Here is a 13,311-nt window from a genome sequence, read left to right as displayed (position 1 = left end):
TAATGGAGGCAGGGCCATGTGATATATGTATGTGCTTTTACATTGTATGCTGTTTCCTGTTTTCCGCTGGGTTGCCCAGGCTCATGCCTATCTCTGTCCCCTGGGTCGATTCCCAGACTCACCGCAGAACTTAATAGGAGAGGCATCCCTCACCCGGCCTCTGCTCGCAAAGCAGAACTATATAAACTGTTGATGACTACCCCAGGCCCGTCAGGTGTCCAGCCAGGGACCACGTCCATTCAGCAGTCGCTGTCACATTTGCAAGCCACTATTGACTCCTTGGTCTGCGCAGTGGCAGATGCTCAGTCCAGGGTGTCGGTGCTGGAATCTCGAGCCCCGCCCCCCCTTCCCCCTGGCGTCACACCCTCCGGCAGGGTCCGGCATTCCTCAGGGGGCCTCCCTAGGTATTACCATTTTCACTCCCCAGGAGGCCCCGGCCCATTTCATCCCGGACGGCATCAAAAAAGACATCCTGGCTGGGAAGGATGTGAACTTGGCTTCCATCCTTACCGCCTCACAAGATCTCCCTGAGAACAGGGTAATTAACTGTGGTGACGTCTCCCTCGTTCTGAAGACCAAGGACGCAAGGCTTAACAGGAAGCTCACCATCTCGGAATTTGTGTTGGCATTCAGCCTGTTTAGGGACATTTTGTGCTCAGCCCAGCCTAGAAGGAGAGAGGAACTAGACTCGTACCTCCACCTTGTCACCGACCTGGGGCACAAGTATGGTGGCTCGTCATTGTATGATTACCACCGCTCCTTCTCGGCTAAGGCTGCTGCTGCCCTGGTTCTATTCCAGTTTGTCACCAACTGCGCCAACATTGATATGGAGCTTTTTTGCCGCCACTTTGCGGGTCTTAAGGCCCCGTCATGTTCAGTGGGCCAGTCCATTTTCCACTCCTCGGACTAGTGCCCTAGCTCTGTCAATCCCATACAGGATAGGTCCTTGCGGTCTTCCATTCCCTGGTGATGGATTAGAGTCCCTCCTGTCTCACGCCCGGAACCTGGTACAACATTCCCTCTCCTCCAACACAGCCAGGAATTACCGAGCCGGCTTTAAGGTTTATGAAGTTTTCTCCAGGTCTCACTCGCTGGGTTGCTTGGATGATATCTCCTACATCCTGGCGTTCATAGCCCACTGTCATCGCGACCTCAGGCTGTCGTACAACACCATTAGGCTGTATTTTGCCACTATATTTTTGTGATTTTGTACTTAGCTGGGATCCAGCACTGCTCCATGCTTCGTAGTCCAAACGGAGGTTCCATTTTTTCAGTTCAAGCGATTAAGGCTGCTCTTAGGGGAATCCAGAAGAGCGGGGATGCCCCTCCTGCCCGAAGACAGCCTGTCTCTGACAAGATGTTTAGGAGATTTTCGTCCGCACTGGATGGACATCCTTTTGGGCACTCTCCTAGCTTGGTCATTAAGGCGGCTAGATACCTCGGGTTTTATGGGTTCCTTAGGCCAGGCGAGTTCACCAGCACCTCCTCCAAACTTCAGGGCTTGCAGGTGCGGCAATTGTCCTGGGTCCATGACCATTTTGTCCTCCGGCTACCATCCACTAAGTCCAATCAACATGGGCCTCCCACTGAGGTCGGTTTTTTTCCAAACTTCCAACGATTGGTGTCCGGTCATGGTCCTCAAACAATTGCTAACACTGCTGCAAAATACCCCCCTAGATGGCCCGCCGTTGCCTCTCCATAGGAATTTCCTGTCTTCAGTCCAGTTCATATCTTACATCAGGACGCTGGCTGCAGGTCTTGGCTACAACCCGCTGGTCATCACTGGGCATTCGTTCCGGATTGGAGCTGCGTCTGCAGCTTCAAAAAATGGGGTCCCGGCGCACGTGATCAAAAGCATGGGTCGTTGGCGTTCATCTTGTTTCACAAGGTACATTCCAAATCCGAATGTCGAGATTTCCCAGGCTTTCTGTAAACTCGTGCTCTGAGAGAAATGAAACGTTTTGACACTGCTCAGCTCTCCTCGATTCTTTTTGCCCACTGCTAGGATTACCCTCGCTCCTGGCTCCCGGCACAACACAGCCAGCTTAGGTCAGGGGTAAGCGCTTCTCCTCGACTGTTGCCTTTAAGCCTCTCCCATAAATATAAAATATAATAAATGGCAGCACCAACCTTGGAATATATTGGAGATTGGGTGCAAGCTCCAGTGGGAATAGCGTCCCAGCATAATTATATATATATATATATATATATATATATATAGTACAGACTAAATGTTTGGACACACCTTCTCATTCCAAGAGTTTTCTTTATTTTTATGACTATGAAAATTGTAGATTCACACTGAAGGCATCAAAATTATGAATTAACACATGTGGAATTATATACATAACAAAAAAGTGTGAAACAACTGAAAATATGTCATATTCTAGGTTCTTCAAAGTAGCCACCTTTTGCTTTGATTAGTGCTTTGCACACTCTTGGCATTCTCTTGATGAGCTTCAAGAGGTAGTCACCTGAAATGGTTTTCACTTCACAGGTGTGCCCTGTCAGGTTTAATAAGTGGGATTTCTTGCCTTATAAATGGGGTTGGGACCATCAGTTGCCTTGTGGAGAAGTCAGGTAGATACACAGCTTATAGTCCTACTGAATAGAATGTTAGAATTTGTATTATGGCAAGAAAAAAGCAGCTAAGTAAAGAAAAACGAGTGGCCATCATTACTTTAAGAAATGAAGGTCAGTCAGTCTGAAAAATTGGGAAAACTTTGAAAGTGTCCCCAAGTGCAGTCACAAAAACCATCAAGCACTACAACGAAACTGGCTCACATGTGGACAGCCCCAGGAAAGGAAGACCAAGAGTCACCTCTGCTGCGGAGGATAAGTTCATCCAAGTCACCAGCCTCAGAAATTGCAGGTTAACAGCAGCTCAGATTAGAGACCGGGTCAATGCCACACAGAGTTCTAGCAGCAGACACATTTCTAGAACAACTGTTAAGAGGAGACTGTGTGAATCAGGCCTTCATGGTAGAATATCTGCTAGGAAACCACTGCTAAGGACAGGCAACAAGCAGAAGAGACTTGTTTGGGTTAAAGAACACAAGGAATGGACATTAGACCAGTGGAAATCTGTGCTTTAGTCTGATGAGTCCAAATTTGAGATCTTTGGTTCCAACCACCGCATCTTTGTGCGACGCAGAAAAGGTGAACGGATGGACTCTACATGCCTGGTTCCCACCATGAAGCATGGAGGAGGAGGTGTGATGGTGTGGGGGTGCTTTGCTGGTGACACTGTTGGGGATTTATTCAAAATTGAAGGCATACTGAACCAGCATGGCTACCACAGCATCTTGCAGCGGCATGCTATTCCATCCGGTTTGCGTTTAGTTGGAACCTCATTTATTTTTCAACAGGACAATGACCCCAAAACACACCTCCAGGCTGTGTAAGGGCTATTTTACCATGAAGGAGAGTGATAGGGTGCTGTGCCAGATGACCTGGCCTCCACAGTCACCGGACCTGAACCCAATCGAGATGGTTTGGGGTGAACTGGACTGCAGAGTGAAAGCAAAAGGGCCAACAAGTGCTAAGCATCTCTGGGAACTCCTTCAAGACTGTTGGAAGACCATTTCAGGTGACTACCTCTTGAAGCTCATCAAGAGAATGCCAAGAGTGTGCAAAGCAGTAATCAAAGCAAAAGGGGGCTACTTTGAAGAACCTAGAATGTGACATATTTTCAGTTGTCTCACACTTTTTTGTTATGTATAGAATTCCACATGTGTTAATTCATAGTTTTGATGCCTTCAGTGTGAATCTACAATTTTCATAGTCATGAAAATAAAGAAAACTCTTTGAATAAGAAGGTGTGTCCAAACTTTTGGTCTGTACTGTATGTATAGTGACACAGCAAGTTTTTTTTTTTCTGGGAAGGCATGTACTTTCCTCCCAACATGTGCCAGCCAGGTGAGGTTTTGGCAGCACCTGGCTGTACTATAATAGGCAGCTGCGATCAGCAGCTGAGTCTCTGTGTTTGGTATCTGAGGCTTTGTGCCGTGCTGGAGGGCTGAGAGCTGCCCACTGGGAAACAGGCCCCCTAAAGCTTGCTGTGGACCGCTGGAGATAAAACTGCCAACAAGGTGAATTTTTGTTCTGTGGACTTTCCATTGTGTGAACTAACACCAAGACTGCAAAGTGTTGTTTTGTTTTTGCCTTATGTGTGAATAAACACTGAAGTTTTGCTTTACAAACTTGCTTCTATACTTTGTCTGCTTACCCTGCCTACCAGAGCGAATCCCCTCAATATCAATATATATATATAGAGAGAGAGAGAGAGAGAGAGAGAGAGAGAGAGAGACTTGAAAAATGGTACAGTTAACACTTTTTCACTTTTTTTTCATATTACACCCACAAACTTAAATGTATTTTACTGGGATTTTATGTGATAGACCAACACAAAGTAGCAAGTATGTGTGAATTGAAAAGAAAATTATACATGCTTTTCAAAAAAGTTTTTTAAATAAAAATATGGAAACAGTGGCATGCATTTGTATGCAGCTTACGTCATAGAACCACCTTTTGCTGCAATAACAACCTTTTGGGTATGCATGGGGGCCCCCACCTCCCTCTAATCCTTCTCCTCATGGCAGTCCAAAAGCTGACTGTTCTCATACAAGTCACCTACAGAGAGTCCCTCTTGAGTATATTCTATAGAATTTGGGGTTTTGTTGCCTCTTCTTAGGAAAAAAGAAAGCATTCTACAAGGAGGGGCAGTGAAGACAGAGATGATGCAACTGAAATGCTTTTCTGGGGCAGCAGGAGAAGGAGCAGGAGGAATGCTGTGACCCCTTCCCCCAAGGCACAGTGTCAAACTCAGAGGTGACCTCCACCTCATCCTGCTGTGACTAAGAGGAGTGAGCAGACCAGTCAACAATGTCATCCTCTTTTTCCTTAATGTATTAATATTATTAGTTATTTTATTATTTATTATACTCACTTATATAGCTCAATAATAATCTGGCACATGTTGGAAGCTAGGGAGAACTGTGGCCTGCTGCTACTAGTACCACTACTACTGGCCACATGGCTGGTTCTTCTTCTGCAATTTGCACCACTACAGCCACCCACATTCTAACTCATAGACAAGGCCTGGATGTTTCATTTTTCACTGTTCCATTTGCCAGACATTTGATTATGAGGCTCATATAAATGTAACATCAGGTTTGGTACACAGATTAATAAATGGTAGCAAAATAACAAGTTTTTTTTCCTGTAATTTACAGGCACAATTTAATATCCCTCTCTTTCTACAAACACACCACACACTGGTATTGACAATTTACAATGGTAACTGTAACTACATGGTATCCTGAAGTAATACAACCCGCTCACTAAAATAAGTTCACTAATTCTAATGCTATAATTGTAGTAAAATGCATTTGCTGAAACTAAACAGTATCTTGAAGTAATACAACATATTCACTAACACAGGTATACTAATGCAGTTATTGTGGTAAAATACATTCACATTACTGAAATGTGCTGAAATGCCAAATTACAAACTATATATAAAGTGAAGAAACTATTTTGTTTAGTTTTTTTTACAAAAAAATGTGCTATTGATGCTTGAGGTGCTAGCAATAAGCCTATGAACTGTATACAATTTAGGTTTTTACAAAACAATAATGCTGTCTGGCTCTTTATTTACAGAAAAAAAATCAGGATTTAGTAATGCCGAACCTGCTAGCAGCTGTATGAAACTATGAAACACACAACTCTGAGTGATTAGTCCCTAACTCTTTGTCCTTTCCCTGCCTTATCTCTATGTTATCACATAATTAAACCCTAAGCCTACCTAATTATGTCCCTAGAAGAACTTGAAGATACACTTACAAACAGTTTTTGGAGGAACTCGATAGGTGAATTGTTCCAAAAATCTTGGAAAACTAACCATAGATCTTCTGTGGATGTAGGCTTGCTCAAATCCTTTTGGCTCTTTATATAATCCCAGACAGACTCCGATGTTGAGATCAGGGCTCTGTGGGGGCTATATCATTACTTCCAGGACTCCTTGTTCTTCTTTATGCTGAAGACAGTTCTTAATGACATTGGCTGTATGTTTGCGGTCATTGTCCTGTCACATAATTTGTTTAAACTATTAACACTTCTATTTTAGATAGCATTTTTCAACATTTGCCTAAAACGTTTGCACAGTAATACATACATATTTATTATAAATATAAATATATATATATATATATATATACAGTATATGAAATCCGGCAGCACTCACTTTAGAGGTTATCAGGTGCAAGCGTCTCGCCTTTGACCATAGGCTTGTATATTCAAGGAAAAATCAACGCAGCACTCTTCTTGTAAAACAACGCAGTGTCTTTATTCACACATGTGACACAAAAATAGGCAACGTTTCAATCCCCTTCCGGGATCCTTCTCAAGCCAAGTGCACAGACCAACAACATGCTGGCATCTAAATACATATCCAACTTTTCAATACATGTGTACAACATCAATTAATCAAGTGATTACAATTAGTGACAGCTAATACAAAATCAAAGTAAAAAAATTCGCTCCATTCAAATCTTTCAACGGATCTTCTTGTATTGTGATCTTGATATATATTCTCATGCGTCTTTGTATATAAAGTGCTTGTGCCAATAAAGTGCAGCTTCCAATCAAAGTATACAAGAACAATCTCATATTATAAAAAAGTGCAAGTGCATTTTAAAATCACCCATTTATTTTATTTTTATTTATATATATATATATATATATAGTGGTAATGTGATCAGTGCTGGAAGGTGTGTTGTCCCACGTCAGGTACCTCAGATGGGGAGACAGATAAAATCCAGAGAGTGGCAGTAGTCTCAGCAAAGCATAGTTTGCTGAGACCTTTTTGTACACATTTTCTGGGCTGGATTTTACTTGGACTGGTGGCTAGGCTTGGTAGAGGGAGTTGCCAGTCCACACCCTTCCAGTACAGGTTTTCCTTTCTACCTGAGGTGATCGCAGGTGAGGCCTGCTGTAATTAGGCTGGCATAAGCGCCTCAGAGTAGGTCAGTCTGGGGAGAGATATGCTGTAAGATACAGAGACCCAGAGCAGAGGCTCTGTGCGTGGTCTCAGCTCGCCAGGCTGAGAGACCCCGGGGCACTGTGACAGCCCGAAGTTTGGGGAACGCCGCGACGCCGGGATTCAAGGGTCACAAGGCCTGAGTCGGGAGATTTGTTGGGCCACACTTTCCCATACAGGTACGGGATTGATTACAGCCGGAGAGGCTGGGAACTACAGGCTGAGAAAAAGCTGGATATGGGTTCCGTGTGTGAACAGGGTTCTATAGCTGAGTCAGGGCCACATTAACAGGTGTAGTGAGAGCCCAGCCGGACAGGTATTTGTTTTTGATGTATGTGGGAACCTCACCACACCCAGTGATTATTAACTGGACTGTGCCGTGTATGAAAAATGTTCCAATAAATGCAATGTTTGGCCCCGAAAGCTGCGATGGACGACGATTCTTGTGAGAATGACCCCCCAAGTACAGCGAATCTTTACAATATATATATATATGTATATATATATATATATATATATATATATATATATATTGCATTTGGAAAGTCTTCTGACCCTTTCACTTTTTTCACAACCTTGTGCTAAAATCAAATTTTAAAAAATCTAGTTTTCCCCCAATCATTGTGCAAAATTATGATACTTGAAATGTAGCTCTCTGGACCTATTTCTCTTGATCATCTTTAAGATGTTGCTAAGATGTTTCTTTACCTGTGGTAAATTCAGTTCATAGGACATGATTTGGAATTATACACCCCTGTCTAGGTGTCACAGCTGACAATCCATATCAGAGCAACAACCAAGCCATCAAGAGGAAAGAACTGCCTGCACAGCTCAGATACAGGATTGTGTATAGGCAGAGATCTGTAGAAGGGTACAAAAAATTCTACTGCATTGAAAATTATCAAGAGCACAGTGGCCTCCATAATTTTTTAATGGAAGAAGCTTGGAACAACCAGGACTCTTCCTGGAACTGGCTGCCGCACCAAACTAAGTACCAATAACCAATTGTCACTCTGCTTGAGCTCCAATGATTCTGTGTGCAAATGGAAGAAACGTCTAGAAGGTCAACCATCACTGCAACACTCTACCAATCTGGGCTTTGTGGCAGCGTGGCCAGAAAGAAGCTTCTCCTCAGTAAAAGGCAGACTATGAGAAACAAGATTTTCAGGTCTGATTAAACCAAGATTGAACTTTTCAGACTAAATTCTAAATATCATGTCTGTAGAAAACCAAACACTGCCCAATACAACACTTACAGCGAAGCATGCTAGTGGCAGAATGATGCTGTGGACAGGGAGACTGGTTTGAGTTGAGGGAAACCTTAATGGGTTAAAGTACAGAGATATTCTTAATGAAAACCTGATCCAGAGTGCTCTGGTCCTCACACTGCGCGAAAGGTTTAACTTCCAGCAAGACAATGACCCTAAGCACACTGCCAACAACACAGGAGTGGCTTAGGGACAAATCTGTGAATGGCCTTGAGTGGCCCAGCCAGAGCTCTGACTTGAACCCATAAGGCTGCAACATAAAATGTGAAGCAAGTGAAAGGCTCTGAAGACTTCCCTAATGCACACTCATGAGACACTGATTAGAGACTGGGTCCTACCATAACAGGGCGTAAAAATGCTTCCCTGCTGCCCTATAAAAAAAAAAGCTATCAAATGTTGGTGAGAGATTGTTGTCTGCTAGACATGCCTATACGACGCACTGAAAGGCATTTTGCCCAGTTTCCAGACTTTCAGGGAGGACACATCGATGGACTGAGAGCGTCAGGATAGTCATTTTGATAAATTGCTTGCCATCTAGGCCATTCTGACCTTGCTGTTAAGTGGTGTTAGGAGCAGTGGTTAATTGTGGGCACGCACACATGGCAAACAGACTCTGGACGTTCCATACCTACTGCCAGTAGAGAGGATTGTTTGATCTGCCAACAAGCAGCTTGTGCAATTTCATTGTCCCCCATCAAGACATAGGTGGCATCTTCATTGCACACCCCTGTCTGTGCCTGGACCATTTCTAGGTGCTTAGCAGAATTAAATTTGGTATCACAGCACCAATTATGCTGCCATTGACAGCCAGCCACCATCGTCTTTGTTTGCAGTGGTGTCATGAACAAGAAACCTGGACTGCTATGGACTGGAACTGTATTGTCTTTTGTAACAAATCCAGATTCTGTTTGGGATCCAATCGCTGTTTTGCTGTCCTGAGCAGGCGCGGACGTCACTCTCCCTGTGTGAACTACGACTAATACTGTCCTTTAGCACTGCAGGTGTTAATGCTTTCCTTGTACTTGGGATCCACCTCCTCACCTGAGATTTTAGGTTGTCTAGTCTCTAGTAACCAGTAAAGGTGATTGTTGTCTGAATACCAGTGTACCGAACATTGCTTGTCTACCGATTCTGCTCATTGCTGTCTTCTTCGACCTTGGAACTGTGATCTGTGACCTGGACTACGCACATACTTCGCCACTGACCTTGGAATTGCCATTTGGAATATGCAAGTACTGAGCCTGCCCTGACTTTTGACTGTGGTCAGACTGCAGTAAGTCCTTAGTGCTTTGCACCGGTGTCTCTTATCCCCATTGGTCATTAGCCAACTACACCAGGAGTACTCCAGGAGGTAGCAGCCTGACTGATTCCCTGTGGCATAGACCAGATCCCTGTACAGGGCTTAAAGGGTGAATATCAGGGAGCTACCAGGACAACATCCTTCGGTTTAGCCCAAAGTCAAACTGGTTAGTTGGCACAGCGGTTCCACACCCACTACTGGTTACCGTGTTCAAGTATGGGGACCTTGTTGTGAGCACTTCAATTCCACCTTTGCTTTGGAGCAACACACTGACCCAGATGCTACTTTGATGATCTGGGGAGCCATCGCATTCGACAGTCGGTCACACTTAGTAGTTATAAGAGGAATACTAACAGCTGAGCAATATGTCAAGGACATCCTGCGACCACTTGTGTTGCCTCTTATGGCATGAATAATGCTCACTGACACTCAGCAAGGCTCTCCCAGGAATGTCTTCACTAGATTGCTTTGCCCTGCCCGGTCACCAGATTTATCACTAATCAAGCTTTCACATGACTAGCTGGGATGCTAGCATCAGAAACCTATGAGTGTACAGGATCTACAGACACACCTCCTTTCTGTTGTACAGTTGTCCCCAATAAACTTATCCTTTCACTCTTATATTGTAATCACTTACATATATCTTCACATTGACACATAGAAAGTTTCCAACAACAACTTCTTGGTATATAGGTAATATAGTTAATAAAGTATAAATTTATATAGTGTGAACAAGAAGCTGAAACTAAAAGAAAAGCCCTCATGAGAAGGTCATAGACCTCTGCTGTTTGTTATTGCCTAGAACAAAGTGCCAGCGTTTTGCTGATATTATATCTCTTCATCTCTTATTAAACTAGAAAGTGAGATGGGAGGTCAGCGTGAGCAGGAATTTGACTTTCTTTTAAATCCCAAACAAGGCATCATATTTAGTTTCACACGGGAGGCAGGTACTATCCTGTTGCATGTTGTCCTGACCTTTGCACACTTTGCACAATGCTCCTTTCTTGATCGAAATATAGACAGACAAACGGTGTAATTAGAAAACATGTTGGAAATAGGCAGATGGTGTCTATGTACGAGCCAAATGTTTTCTAGAATGGAATCCATTTACAATCCTATGCTGTGGTGTAAATGTAGGTAGTTGGGCTTATTCTCCTATTACTTTTGGAATGTGCTCCAGCCATCTGGTGTGTATGGGCTCAGTTGGAACAATTATCCCTCTAAAGATATGTTGCAGTAGCACGACCATGTTCTCTAAGATGTTATTTCTGTTTTGCCCGTAGCACTTCAATTCAATTAATTCATAACAGTTTTTGAAATACCATACATTTAGGGTACGGCCACACAGTCAGGTTTCCTGATGCAGTTTTGGAAGCCAAAACCAGGAGCAAATACAAAAAAGATATATGTCCTTTCTATTTTCTCTCCTGATTTTGGCTTTCAAAACTACATCAGGAAACCTGACCGTGTGGTTGTAGCCTTAGATGTCATATAGGTTTCATGAATAACGATAACATAGCCCCACATTTCAACGTATTTTAAAGTGACAGTATTTTTTTTGAATGTTAGGCTGTTCTCACATCTGAATCAGAGGTTCTGTTATGGGCCTCCATTGCAGATTCCATCAAAAATACGGAACAACATATTGCCACATGCTATGCCATTTTTGTCCAGTAAAATGATGGATTTCTTAAAGGGGTTATCTTGTGACTAATGTAAAAAATGAAAATCAGATCATATAGTACATGACAATCTCTTTGTAGCAAAACTAGAACCAGCCCTGTACCTCACATGATTCCAGAGATCTCCACATTCATTGCTATTGTAGATTAATATCAAGCTGGCAGTTCAAGGGAGTGTCTTTTCTGCTGCAGCTCAAGGGGCGTGTCTCAGCTCTCCCTATCACAGCTCAGGGGGCGTGTCTAAGCTCTCCCGATCACAGCTCAGGAGGCAGTTGAAAGATGAAACTGAGCATGTGCGGCCTTCTCAGTGAGCAGGTCAAAGAAATAAAAAAATAAAAAAACTGCAGGTGACGCTATACAGATATTCATTGAATAACTCAGTAGCAATGCAAATTTTTTTATTACTGTACATGCAATTACAAAGGTATTCAGCAACAGGCACTGGTTTGAAAACTGTAGAATATTTCGGAAAACTGACACCATTACATCACTAAGGTCCTTTGGGCGACACTTGTGTCCCTCATCTGGCAGGTCTGTTATTTCGTTATTTTGCTTCTAAAACAGAGTAAAACAATGGAAATAAGGTTGCCAATGTGAACAAAGCCATGCATGCATTTTTATGTGGAGATTTTAGCATCATTTTGTACAAGCAGTAACAAGTATTTTTCCAACTTGCGTACAGCTATTGTGTGCTTAATGGGATTTTCCAATTTTAAATTGATTTTACATGAGCATGTTCAGTCTGGGAAACACGGCATATGACAGATGCGTTTCTTAGACTGAAGGTTGGAATAGCTTGCAATTTTGTGAGTTCTTGCAGTAGACCTTTCCGTTTTTAGTACAGGAAAACTCGCAGTATCATAAGTCATTAGGATGGTGTTGGTTCAGGTCACAGGAGGTAGCTATTACACAGAGTGTGTTTCCTGGATCAAACACGCTTATGTGAAATGAACCCGAGGCTGATAATGCCTTTCTTATTATTCTAAAAAAAATTTATATACCATAGTTTGCTGTGAATGAATGAGAACACTCTGGTTTACATTCACTAGATGCAAACTGTATATTGCTAGTTCTGCTCTTAGGACCTGAAAACTGGATACCCTTGTATCCAGTGTACACAATGCTCTGTGAGCTGAATATATCCATAGCTGCTGCGCTAATCTTTTTACAATGTACCAAAGTAAAGTCCGTGCTGAGAAGCTCAGAGAGCATAGCCTAAAGTGGACAAACATATATCTACGTCTCAGCTGAGAAAATACTAGATACTGAATGCAGAGGTTTACTGCTTCTGATAATAAAGGTGGATTTTCACACCCCAATGATCGGGAGGATTATCAGGAACAAACATTCTTATGAACGCTAATTTACAATAATCTAGATTTTGTATGGGGACAAGCGATAGCAGCAGCGACCGCTCGTCCTTCTACTGTGGAGGTGATCTCTGCATTTAAATACAGCGCTACTTAACAAGCAGCCGACTGTCTGGTGTAAATCCACCTTAACAAGAATGTTTTTATTCACTGACAGCAAACTAATATCTTAATACTGAGGAACTGAAACATAAAGCATGTTACATATTTGTAGAACTATTGGTGCAGTGAGGGTGAAAAGCCCCCTAATAGCTGTCAATGCAAGAGATAGCATCAGCGGATCTGGTGTAGTTTCAATAAATATGTGAAATCACAATAAGTTATATGGTGACTACTAACAACTGGAAAGTTAATTTTGTATTTATACTCAGCGTATTGAATATATCATCATAAGGCTTTACAGGTATTACTAGCCGTGAATGTGGACCCACTGTACTAACCAACTAGTAAGGTCTCGGACTATATTTAAGGGCGTTATCCTGGCAGTCCTCTGGTATTCACCCTTTAACACCTATACAGGGATCTGGACATCTCTGCAGGGAAGCTACCAGACTGCTACCTCTTGAGATAGTCTGGGTGTGTTTAGCAGCTGACCCACGTGGGACAGTGACAACAGTGAAAAGCACCAAGGGGTCAGGCAATATAGATAGTT

Source organism: Bufo gargarizans, chromosome 5 (genome assembly GCF_014858855.1).
Source record: "Bufo gargarizans isolate SCDJY-AF-19 chromosome 5, ASM1485885v1, whole genome shotgun sequence".
In the NCBI taxonomy this organism is placed as follows: Eukaryota; Metazoa; Chordata; class Amphibia; order Anura; family Bufonidae; genus Bufo; species Bufo gargarizans.
This window is presented reverse-complemented; position numbering follows the sequence as displayed.